The sequence below is a fragment of the Emydura macquarii genome, unplaced genomic scaffold (assembly GCF_026122565.2).
Source record: "Emydura macquarii macquarii isolate MOO-44397 ecotype Brisbane River unplaced genomic scaffold, CSIRO-AGI_Emac_v2 contig_2473, whole genome shotgun sequence".
Lineage (NCBI taxonomy): Eukaryota > Metazoa > Chordata > Testudines > Chelidae > Emydura > Emydura macquarii.
The window spans coordinates 14,456,363-14,470,187 of NW_027132610.1; positions in this window are offsets into that span (position 1 = coordinate 14,456,363).

Genomic DNA, 13,825 nt, shown 5'->3' on the forward strand with positions numbered 1-13,825 from the left:
ATGTGTCTATTTTTCTGCCTCTCTGGCATTAAATGTAACAGCATCACCAGCAGCCGGAAGTGTGATATCTGTGTATTTTCTTCCAGCAATAAATGCATGTGGCTTTTCTGTTTAATTAACTTGTGTCATTTTTCCACTGCTGGTTTATGCAAGCCCATCAATGAACTGATTACGAGACCACGTCACAGTATGCCAGATGTACTATTAGTCTAAGAATATAAGCAGGTAATGAGATACTGGAAGGGTTTACTTGCAGTCATATGGTTTATTAGGGATCCATGATTCTGTTAACACTGTCTAATAGATTACCTGAAGAATAATTCTGGTATTAAAGTGGTATTAAAGTGACACTGTCATGTTCATTTCAGCCTCAAAATTTAAGCTTTTTAAAAACATGGTTTTCAAAAAGCTAAGATCAATAGAAATGTTCCTATAATTTCTTAAAAACTCCAGTGGAAACTGTTTTTAATTGGATTTGAACATCCCCTGCTGTGTTTGCAGTGTGCCAGGTGCTTATCACACTTCTTAATCTATTGTTGAAACCATGAAAGTTTCAGTATCAGGACTTGAATACAATAAAACCTACATATTCCAGTATGAGAGCCAAAGTGTAAAACTGACTAGTAACAAACATGAAACAGACTAGTTTATTTACATTGTCCAGCCCAACGCAGTGCAAAAAGAATATCAGTAGCATGAATCATAAAAATACCGTCGATTTTAAAGCCTTTCAGGTTTAATTAGAGACAGTCTAAAAATGAAACCTCAAATCTTAACCATTTTGAATTTTGGAGTGGGAAGGGGTTTTGTCAGACCTGACTCTTTTTTGTCAATCTCAGCAGAGATGCTAAGAACTAAGTGAGCATGGAGATTTAATCTTCTTATTATACGTTGTGATGGTCCTTCGAAGGTTGAGGTTGAGGCATATTGGCAGGATAGCACAGCTAAGTGTAGGAGAGTAAAGAGTTAAAAACTGGACAAGTGGTCAGGCCTAAATTACAGGGAATGGGGTCAAGGCAAGAGCAAACCTTGTTTCTGTTAATTGGTGTGACTTTTAGTTAGAGTCTGTTCTCTCTCTTCTTCTCCTTCCTTCCTGGCCATCTGCGCAGCGGATGAGTCTATCGCCATTCCTGTGCAAGGCCTTATGGTGGGAAGAAAGCATTATCTTCCTTCTCCCCCTGGCATGCCTTTACTTCAAAGAATGTTAATGTAAAATTTATAGGTTTTAAGGTGATGTGCCTGACCTCTGTATAGTAATCCTGTAAACAACAAACAGGGGCAGGTATAATTATATTCATTATGTAGTTGTTAATATTCATTTTATAGGTGTCAGTGTAACCAAATAAGGGTCTATGGGGAGTTGCTGGAAATGTATACATTTACATACTGTTATGGATAAAAGAATTGTAAAGTAACCCCCTCGTTGCTCACTCACGGCATCGAGGTGGAACGAACAGGCAATAAAGGGTTCCGTCTCCCCAATCCACACCTGGGACAACCTGTTTGATTATTTCTAACACTAAGTTTGTCCTGTCCATCCAATAGCTGATCTGTCGGTATAGTTCCTTGTTCTCCAGTAGAACCAGTCAGGAATTTTTGGATGAAACTTTGGGGGGCGGACAGGGGGTCAGAAAACGCTGTTATATTTATACTGAATGTTTCAATGAATCAGTTTCTGTACAACGTAGGAGAGCCAGGATTTCAAATAATTGCTCTGCCTCAACAAGAACAGGGACTTGAACCTGGGTTTCCTACGTCCCATGTGAGTGCCCTAACATATGGGCTACTCTAGGCTGGGTCCTGGCTGTGATTTTTTTTCTGAAAAAGTTTGAAAGGTCTAGTTTTTATTTCATAGTGGAACAAAAAATGTAAAACCTCAATTTTTCACAATATGGAATTCTTCTTTTCCATCTTCAGTGCTTTCAATCTGGCATTAGAACCTGCATTATTAAAACAAAACTAAATCCTTCCCTTATGCAGGGCTAGATTGCATTAGGACCCCTGTGAAGCCCCGCTGCCTCAGGTGGAGATCTGGAAGGGACTATGCCTAGTGGACGCTACTCCTGTGTGTGCAGGGTGTCTGCAACTTCCCTTCTCTGCCAGGCTGGTGCAGGCTGCCTGCTTTGTAAGCCAATGTGGAGAACAGGGTGGAGTCATAACCCCCCCCACTTCACTTGGGGTGGTGTGTGCTTGTAGGGTTGTGACATTACCCAGAGAACAATCTGGACTGTTGAACAGATGTGTCCCCTCAATTCTCTAACCTGGGTTGCCTTTTACACTGCTTTGCTATGAGAACAACCACTCCTGATTAGTTCACACACAGTGTCCAGCATGTAATTCACTCCACCTATATTATATAAATGCTATGGCCAGCCGTTTATGAATTATATTGCAAAGTGAAACCAGCAGATTATCAGTACTAGACTTGTCCCCAGAAACGTGCATCTTGTATTGCCCAGTTTCTTTCTTTCTGGACAATACAAGCTCATAGAAAGTCTGTCATTTCATTAATAGAAAATGATATGCACAAGTCCTGCTGTCTCAAATGGAGGTTCCCAAACACTTCAACCAAACACACTGGTTTAATAAAACAATAAAACAAGTTTACTAGCTATAGAAAGAAAGAGTTTAAGTGATTACAGGTAATGAGGCTTAAAAGTCAGAATTTGGTTACAAGAAAATAAAAGGTAAAAATGCAACTAACATCTAACTTAGAAAACTAAGTGAATGCAAAGCAAAGGTTTTTCTCACTACATGCTTTTGCAGTCTTTCACCATGATTCCTCTGCCAGTCCAGTGTCTTTTCAGATGCTGTTGATGTTGACAACAGAGAGAAAGGGGGGGAGGAGTGATATGTGTCCTCTGTTCTCACTTTTTATAGCCATTTTCCTCTTTAAAAATCATCTCCATCTGGGTTCAGGAGACAGGAGATCTGAGCTGTTTCTTTGCCAATATGTAAATTTCTTGCTCATACCCTTCTTCCTATCAAAGAATGGCTGCTTTACCAGGTGATAGTGCATTGGGTTATGTTGATACCTGGCTGAGGTGTCATTTTATTTTTTGTTTCTGAGGAACTGGTTTGTGCCTACTTTTTAAACTTAGTAATGCCACACAGTAGAATCTTATAATTTTACATACAATGTTGCCACACACTTTACCAACACAATAATGTTCAGTAGATTATGAGTTTCAAATGGTATTTCACAAGGCATACTTTGAACAAAATTTATCATAGTCTTGTAAAAAGAGTGAACCAGATGTACAGACTGCAACAACAGCACACAGAGGCACTGAATCATGTCTAGTCTTTGTGCAGGTCACTCAACAGGGGGAAGATAGAAATACCTGGCAACTTCCTCCCTCTATATGCCTGCACAAGTGTCCCATAATATATGGCTTTATTTCTCACACAGCTAATTGCCTGGGTTCACACTGAACTAGTGAACAAGTATCTCATATGTTACCTTGATAACATTTTAGATTCTGTTTTAGTTAACTGAACTTTACAATGGAAAAAACAGGAAGGTCTAATTATGTATTTATAAATTCAAGGCATCCTCATTTTTCAGGTCATTTTTTATTCCCTGCTTTGTTTAATGAAGGAGACAAACTATTCCCAAAAGCTGTCTTTATTAGAAATGTCTCATACATCAGAAAACTAAGATAGTCAGCAAACAATGACATCATGCTGCCTGCAGCATTTGACTCCAGCTCTTTGCAGAGGATGGGTATACCCCTGTAAGCAGAGCTGGGGTGGTCGATGACCTCCTCCCCAGGCATCTTTTATACATCAGGATACAATTTGTTGCTATCAGGGACGGTTCTCCACTACCCAAATAGTGGGAAGAATGTCATTTATATCTGGGGATCCCCTCTGCTCTCAGTTAAGATGCAGTAAGCTTTGTTGTTTTGCTTTGCTACATTTGGTCAGACTAGCTTCTTAACATTATAAGTGAGGATGGATGAGCCAGAGGAACAGGGGTCAGTTCTCCATAGCAGGAGAAGTCAAAAGAGCAGCAGCAGCAGCTCTCTCTAGCATGCTCATCTGGGCACCATGCAGGTTTCCTAACTAAAATCTGCTTAGGGAGTAAGGCTGTTCATAGCAGTATTAACTCTTTCCCTGTCACTGCTAACCTCAGGAGGAAAAAATCAATAGCAGCAAGACTTCTTTAGCTGCCATGATGTCAGGGTACAGAAAGGTTAAGGGTAAAACACAGGGGGGCTAGCTAAGTGAATAAATGATCTTGGAAAAATTAGGTTTATTCCACTTACCTGGACATATGGTCTTTTCAGTTTAGACAGATATCCTTTCAACCCTCTGCTTCTTGAATGAGGGATACTTTCTTCCAGGAAAAATGCTGTGAGGAAAACTAGCAGGGAATGAGATGTACAGAGAATTGCAAAGTAGTGGAAAATAAATGTCATCATGTGATTTCCCCCTTCCCCTTTCTCTCTGATGTGTGTAATATGGAATTAAAAATGTTAGTTTTAGAAATGGTTAATGCTGGGTAAGAGAAATGAACACCATCTCAAGCTGTCTCAATGCTATGTAAATAAGGATCCAGAATGAAACCCATTTGTCATAATGAAATGTGGTTTGGTGCCTCACTGCGGAGATTAGAAACAGAAGAGACTCATCCAGTTTAGATTCTGAATGAACCTTCTCGCTGATTAATAACTGTTAAATTGTCATCTGAGGTATTTGTACTGTGCCTTGAATGAAAATAAGATTAGGCTGTTGCAGAGTGTGTATGTGCGTGCACGACAACACACACATAATCTCATTATTTTATTAATGCCCTAATATAAGGCTGTGGATATCCAAGTGAGTCAGTTAGACAGCTTTATTCTTCACTGAATGTAGACCAAATATGACAGATAATTTTGTTGGCTCAAACAGCAGGAGGTACAAGAATGTCTGATCTTTAGTATCTGACATTTTCTACCAATTTAAAATGTGTGCACTTCTTTTCACACAGAAAATCATTTAGGGAAAAATATCTGGTATACTTTTGTCACTCTCAAATACCACAGCATGCTCCTCTAATTTGGAGATCATTGTGCTATGTGCCCAAACTACCTCAGTGCAGAGGGACTGAAATATACGCAGTGACAGATGTCCAGAGAAACTTTTTTAAAATGCCGACTTTTTTAAGGCTGTACATAAGGGAACCTGGAAGACTTAGGGCACTGTGATGAGTCATGTTCCTCTGCTACCTTATGTAGTCATTGACACTTGTGCAAAGTGAATGCCCTCTCGCAAGGTAAAGAGGCTTAAGAACATCAGAACAGCCATACTGGGTCAGACTAATGATCTATCAAGCCCAGTATCCTGTCTTCTGACAGTGGCCAGTGCCTGGTGCTTCAGAATAGGCAATCATCAAGTGATCCATCCCCCTGTCATCCACTCCCAGTTTCTGGCAGTCAGAGGTTAGGAACATGCAAGGCATGTGGTACATCCCTGACCATCTTGGCTAATAGCTATCAGTGAAGCTATCCTCCATGAACTCATCTAGTTCTGTTTTGAACCCAGTTATAAATTCTGGCCTTCACAAAATTCACTGGCAACGAACTCTATAGGTTGACTGCACTGTGTGAATAAGTATTTCCTTTTGTTTGTTTTAAACCTGCTGCCTATTAAATTCATTGGGTAACTGCTAGTTTTTGTGTTATGTGAAGGACTGAATAACACTTCCTTATTCACTTTCTCATGTCATTCATGATTATATAGACCTGTATCATATCCCCTCGTAGTCCTCTCTTTTCCAAGCTGAAAAGTTCCAGTTGTTTTATTCTCTTCTCATATGGAAGTTGTTATATACTCTTAATCATTTTTGTTACTCTCCTCTGTAACTTTTCCAACTCTAATATATCTTGAGATAGGGTGGACCTTTCCTCTTATCCCATGACTGCTTACTTTGCTTAAGAGCCTTTGGTGAGGAACCTTATCAAAAGCTTTCTGAAAGTTCAAGTACACTATAGCCTCTGGATCACACTTGTCCATATAGAATCGTAGGACTGGAAGGGACCTTGCAAGATCATCTAGTCCAGTCACCTGCACTTATGGCATTATCTAGACCATCCCTGACAGGTGTTTGTCTAACCTGCTCTTAAAAATCTCCAATGATGGAGATGTTTGTTGACTCCCTCAAAGAATTCTAATAGATTGGTCAGACATGATTTCCCTTTACAAAAGCTGTGTTGACTAATCCCCAACAAATCATGTTCATCTACGTGTCTGACAATTCTGTTCTTTACTATAGTTTCCACCAATTTGCCTGGTACTTATGTTAGACCTACTGGCCTGTAATTGCCAGGAGCACCTCTGGAGCCTTTTTTAAAAATTGGTGTCACCAGCTGTCATCTGGTACAGAAGTGATTTAAATGATAGGTTACATACCACAGTTAGTAGTTCTGCAATTTCATATTTGAATTCCTTCAGAACTCTTGGGTGAATACCATCTGGTCCTAGAGATTTATTACTGTTTAATTTATCAATTTGTTCTAAAACCTCCTCTACTGACATCTAGGACAGTTCCTCAGATTTGTCACCTAAAAATAATGGCTCAGGTGCAGGAACCTCCCTCACATCCTCTGCAGTGAAGACTGATGCAAAGAATTAATTTAGCTTCTCCGCAATGGCCTTGTCTTCCTTGTGTGCTCCTTTAGCAACTTGCTCGGTCAGTGGCTCTACTGATTGTTTGGCAGGCTTCCTGCTTCTGATGTACTTAAAAATTTTGTTTTGCTGTTAGTTATTGAGTCTTTTGCTAGTTGTTCTTCACGTTCTTTTTTGGCCAGCTGAATTATATTTTGACATTGAACTTGCCAGAGTTTATTCTCCTTTCTATTTTCCTCAGCAGAATTTAATGTCCAATTTTTTAAGAATGCCTTTTTGCCCTACCAACTTCTTTTACTTTGTTGTTTAGCCATGGTGTCACTTTTTCAATCCTCTACTATGTTTTTTAATTTGGGGGATACATTTAATTTGAGCCTCTATTATGGTATTTTTTTAAAGTTTCCATGCAGTTTGCAGGCATTTCACTTTTGTGACTGTACCTTTTAATTGTCATTTAACCAGCTTCCTCGTTTTTGTGTAGTTCCCCTTTCTGAAGTTAAATGCTACTGTGGTGGGTGTCTTTGTATCTCCCACCCCCACAAACATGTTAAATTTAATTATCTTATGGTCACTACTACCAAGCAGTTCATCTATATTCACCTCTTGGACCAGATCCTGTGCTCCATTTAGGACTAAATCAAGATTTACCTTTCCCATTGTGGGTTCCAGGAGTAACTGCTCCAACAAGCAGTAATTTATGGTGTCAAGAAGCTTTATATCTGTATCCCATTCTGAAGTGACATGTACCCAGTCAATATGGGGATAGTTGAAATCCCCAATTATTATTGAGTTTCAGACACAATTTTATTATTTAATCACACATTCACGCACTTTAAGGCTGTTTTATCTGCCATAAGGATGCAATGTGCCCTAAATTGGGCCCTACCATTCTGATCTGATAGTACACCGATGCTGCACTCATTTTACCCAGGTGTAAATGACTACACAAAATGCAAGGCAGGAGAGGTTCACAAGAGTTTTTCACTTTATTAGGCACAGGTTCAAATCCAAAGAGTTTTTACCATCATATGGCTTTTCTGTAGCCTCTGTGAAATGAACTTGAGGGTCTCAGTCCAGTTTCTGGTAAATTGGCGTTCATATCACCAAAAAGATGACCCGTTATCAGAAAAAGGTTACTCTTGACATCAGATCACTCAGTTTATCTAGAACGTTGATGCTACATTCAAGTAAAACTTCAGAGAAACTTAAGACTATCTGGCCTAGAAGTTCAGAAAATTAAATTACACAAAATATTCCATGGCAAAAATAGTAACTTCACAGAGAATTTTTTGTTAAGAGGATTTTAATCACTGAGAATTTTCAGCACTGAAAAGGTTCTTTCACATTTTCTTAATGGCTCACGTCTACCATGATTTTAACCATGTTGGCCCAGCTCAGTCCTCTCCACTCATCTCTGGCTCCCGTTTTCTGCCTACAAGACCACTAATAACATTTACATTTATACTTTCTCCCCAGTTTCCCACACCAATAATATTCTCCAGCAAGACACAAGCTCAGTCTTCCCTGGATTCAACCATTGCTTCTGAAATGGTTCTGTACAGGATTTACCCTTGTTCACACTTGTAATTAAACCATACTCAGCAATGGTTCAGCTGTACCTTTGATCAACAACAGGTAGATTTCTTAAGCCATCTTCACTAGAAAATCTTATGTTTAAACATGATTGTGAGGAATCACTTTAACTGACACAATTGTGACCACGACTGACTGGTCAATATAGACAAGAACAAGTTGCGGTCAGTGTTTCAGTTGACTTGACTCCTCACAATCATGTGCGAACATGATCATATTTCGTAGAAAAGGCCTTAGAACGACCTCTTCAGCTCAAGGTTGGCTACATGGGCAGGAGAGACTGGAGAACATTATATCGTTTCTGCCTCTTTCTGTGTCAATCTGTAGATAAACAGAGATCGATTTCAGCCCTGCCAGTGTTGCTTTGCCACATGGGTTCCTTTTGCTTGCTACAGAAACAAACTTGGTTTGGATTCCAGTGTTGTCCCATGATTAATCCTTTTGTGTATGCTTGCGGTGATTACATTACATGTACAGTAGAACCTCAGAGTTAAGAACACCAGAGTTACAAACTGACCGGTCAACCACACGCCTCATTTGGAATGGGAAATATGCAATCAGGCAGCAGCAGAGACAAAAAAAAAAAAAAGAAGCAAAGAGTATAGTACTGTATTAAACATAAACTACTAAAAAAATAAAGGGAAAGTTTAAAAAAAAGATTTGACAATGTAAGGAAACTGTTTCTATCTTTGTTTCATTTAAATTAAGATGATTAAAAGCAGCCTTTTTCTTCTGCATAGTAAAGTTTCAAAGCTGTATTAAGTCAATGCTCAATTGTAAACTTTTGAAAGATCATAACTTTTTGTTCAGTTACGAATATTTCAGAGTTATGAACAACCTCCATTCCCAAAGTGTTTGTACCTCTGAGGTTCTACTGTACTTAGACTGTAAATTGCGTGGGGGCAGGGACCATCTTCTTGTTCTGAGTTTGTACAGGCCTAGCACTATGGGGTCTTGGTGCATGAGTAGGGCTCCTAAACAGTATCACAACAATAGTATTTAAACAATTCAGTTCCAGGATCTCTTTTGACATTTATTTTTTTTTCCACTCATTTTCAATACCACAAAGCAATCAGTTGTAGAACATTTTATTAAGAGACCCAGCAAAGAATAGTAATTAGCCATTGTTCTAGGAACTGCACAAACACACAAAGGGACAATTCCTTCCCTGAAGATCATCCAGTCTGAACAGACAAAACAGATAAAAGATAGAAGCAAGAAAATGTTATCTCCCCCACCCCTTTTACAGTTGGGGAACTGAAGGATAAAGTGATTTGCCAAAGTTCACACAGGAAGCCTGTAGCAGAGCCAGAAAATGAACCCAGAAGAGTGCCAGCCCAGGGCCTTAACCACAAAACCAACCTTGCTCTTTGGATCACCTCTCCCTATTTCTGAGTTCCAGTAAGTGGACTTATGAATCCTGGTAGGAGGTCAAGTTGGTGATGACTATATCTGAAATTCAGCTAACTTCAAGGCTCAGATGAAGACCCGGTGCATAACAAAACACCAGCCAGTGTCCTTACTTTTCACTTTTGTAGCTAATACTTTAAAAAATATTGTATAATTTTTGCCTTTCTACTTTTGAATATGAAATAGCCTTATTTAGAGCAATTATCTGACAGGAGTTCTTTCATTACTAAGCTGATTAGAAATCCAGGAGCAATACAGCTGAGCTCTATTATCAGCTATCAGTAACAACCATTGCTGGGAACTACTGTGTACTCCTCAAGGAGCAAAATCCATTTGAAATCAGAAAGAGAGATGTGGGAGAGTCAAAGAAGCTAGGGAGGTGACTGTGTATTGTTATCAGTTAATAGATTTTAAAAACATTGATTTCTCAAAGTTGTACTTACTAATGTACTGTAAAACCAAGCCCTCTGGAACACTCCATCTCTTCGGGGCCAAGCTTGGTAGCGAAGGAAGAAAATTATGACGTAAATCTGTTCCAGTTGGTGTCCTGATTGACTTGACTTTTTGAAATTCCATAACCATCAAATATATTTGAACTTTTCAAAGCACTTAATCAGATGGCAGACATCCCCAAAAAGGATTCTTGTAAGACTACATGGACATGCATTATTATAGTTCATCATGAAAAACTGCTGAAGTGCAAAACCTTCAACATGAATGAAAACCTCAGAGGCTGCATTCAGCTGACAAAGACGTCATTGAAGTTGAAGGATAGTTTACTGTCTCCTCCCACTAAAGTCTGACATCACCATTGTAATTCATGTCTTATGCGGGCCAATAATGCACCACTGCATTAGCACACAAGCTAGCAGTACACATCGAGGTGTAGGTGGTGTGACCTAGTGGTTGGAACAGAATCAGAAAGCAGAATCAGAGGCATGGCCAGGAGACAAGCCAATGGCCAGAACCAGGAGTTAAGAATTAGGGGTTCAGAGGAAGCAAGGGACCAGGGGTGGACAGGAAGCAGGCCTAGCACAGCTGCAGGCATGGAACGCAATGATTAGCCACTGTACTGTTCTTGCTACCAGGTTTAGATAGGGATCTGTTGGTCCTTCTGTCCAGTCAGGGAGCATAGTCACTAAGTGTGGCTTTACTGGACCCAGCCAAACTCATTAGGTTGCTAGACAACCACGCCCAGAGCCAGCTGAGTTCCTGAGAGCTACCAGCCTCAGTACAGAAGAAATCACAAGAGTCCCAGCTGATTTCTGTATTTTCTGGATATGACATTGTTATGCACAAGAGTGGACCAGAACACTATGATACCACATCTCATGTGATAACGTAAGCCTCACACAGGGTTCTCAGTGACTTCACAACACAGTCATATGTGATGGAGAGAAGACTACAGAGAAATAATGAAATTAGACATCTGCAGGTAAATGGGGCGGTATTGAGCAGCATAAGGATATTCCTTGTATTTAAGAATAGCAGTAAGGGAATGCAAAGCTCCTGAAAGTAAGCAGTAGAATGACAGGCCTGCAATGACGTGAGCAGAGACAGTGCAAGATTCTCCAAATTCCCCCTCTGATGTATTTCACCGTGAATTTGGAGAGATCACTTATATTAGCAGGTATCCATCCACATTCAGTTCTCAGTATTTCTGTTCACGTGGCCAACAAGCTTGACAATTAGTATAGAGGTTATTGAGCCAGGAATATTTATATAGTAGGAAAAGGGATGAGACAACTAACTCATTTCACACAGATCATCAAAGAGCCTTCACATTGTAACTACTTTTGGCTACTCACAACCTGGGCTAGATTTGACCTGGTGACCTAGTGTGCAATTTTCAAAAGCTATTGGCTAACACTAGTTCAGCTATATAGGAAATTACTAGCATAGACAGCCCTCTGGCTGCAGCATGGTGTGGATTAGACCTGCTCACCTGAACCAGTGTGAGCAATGGTGAAAAATCCTTCAAAAATTTCCCCTACAGGAGACACGACTCATGTCTGACTCTGCCTAAAACTTCCCCGTTTTAAATTACCTCACCCTCAACTTGTGGCTTTTTTTGTTGTTACTCCAATCACTGAGTATATTTTGGTCATGTGGCTCTCTGTTAAATTGGGTTGTCCACCTTTTTTTCGTCTGCTTTGTGAGACATGAGAACCTCCCTTTCAAACAGGATTTCCATTAGGGATAGTTGGAAAGAAATCCATACTAGTGCTACTACCTGTGCAGCTGAACCACTGTTAATAGTGGCGGGGGGGACTTCTATCTCCCCCCACCCCAAAGATCCCTAATGTAGACAACAGTCAGCATAAAGTTGCAAATGTTGGCTGCTAACTGCCCACCTTCTACTGTTCTTACTTAAGGCCTTTCAAGCACTGGAGTGTTAACCTGTCAGTGAGCAGCTTTATCTGCAGTGGCTGCTTGCACAAAAAGACAGCAAAGCATGAGCATATTGAAATGCAGGGAGTATGTATCCAGTGCAACTGTATGACCTTCATCTGCTAGACGGTAAGGTTACCAATCAGTCTTCTGTGCATTCACATACTAGCCCCCACAACTATGTATTTATTAGAAGGACAAGACACTGGATGATCCAATAGACTATGAGAATATAGTACTGTTATTTGCATTCATCTCATATTCGTTTTTACTAAGCCACTCTGACTCAATCCTTCAGAGAGAGGACTAAATTCTCTGACTTCAGTGGAGTTATACCAGCAGCAAATTTGGCCCAGAGATTTATTTTTATGTTGTCAAATGTCAGTCTTATATTTGGAACCAAAAGGAGCATATGGAAACAATTCTAATAACAATTGAGCTCCTGTAGTGTGCTTCAACAAAACAAAAAATTACAAATAAGTCTTTTCCATCTATAATTGTATATATCAGATATGATCTTCAGAAGGGTATTAGTGCCGGTTGGCCATAAGCCAGTGGATTTTTAATTGGCAATCATTTAGGGCTCTGGAAGCAATAGCAATACAGTTTTAAAGTTCCAGGTCCAGGATGATTAGAACATTAACTATTTCATTGCCGTTCTTCCAGCTTTTGAGGTGTAGATATTTAGCCCCAGATATCAGATGATTTTTTGTTGCAATTTTGATGAAATATTACTATTAATAATTGTTATGACTAACAGTTATTTTACTATTTATGCAGTATCACTGGTATGATTGAGATATTTGCCTGAGATCTCATCTACACCTAGGAAATTGATCTTCTGCTGATATTGGGTCTCCCTGAACTGGTGCTGGAAGAGTTTAACCACAAGTGAGGGTGAGACACGATCATTTTCAATACTGTTACAGGTATTGTTCTTCAGACTTAGCTATGGCAGCTCAGGGGAAGGCATATGCTGATGACAACTGTCAGCAACGGGTCAATTTTCTAGTGTAGATGAAGTCTCTGAGGCAAGGACAATGTCATTAATATCAGTACAAATCCAGCCACAGCAATAGTGCTATATAAATAACAACATAATAATTAGCAATAACAATTCATACTAATATTTCATTGAAATAACAAGAAAAGATCATGGACTATCCCATGACATCAGTTGTGTATGAACAGAGATGTATTCTACTCAATATGCATACATAACACTGTAGCAGCAAGGCAGTTAAAGATGGAAGGATAAGGCAGTCACCCACGGCACTTTTATAATTCAGGCTGCAAGAAACATGGAAAGATAATAGCCTCCTAGTAAACCCTATGGAATTGATTTTCTTTACGAAAGTGATAATGCTTTTATTAACCTCATTCTTTTCCTTTATATGTAGGCAGTGCTCGGTGCTCTGAGAAAGCCTTGCGACATTTTAAAGGTCATGATTTGAAGGGCATTTCATAATCTACTGAGCCAGAAGGAGAGCTAGATCCAGACTTCATGGTTCTCAGCTTGGGACAGCATCCTAAGGCACTTTAATTACCTGGCACGAAAGCTGGGTCACATGTTAGGACCATATTCTGCCATTGTTAGTTGCTGGCTCAGAAGAATGTTCCTCCAGCAATTACAATTTTTCATTTGTGAGAAAGTACTTTGATGAATTAGCCAGGTGGTAGTTTAATTACAGAGATCAAGCATGATCTCATTTTGATTCAGGAAAAGGCTTTTGAATACTAAAATCATTCCATTATCTCAGTGTTTTCCTGGGAGTTTTCCTGGTGGGAGTCAATAAAGACACATGGTACCATTAAG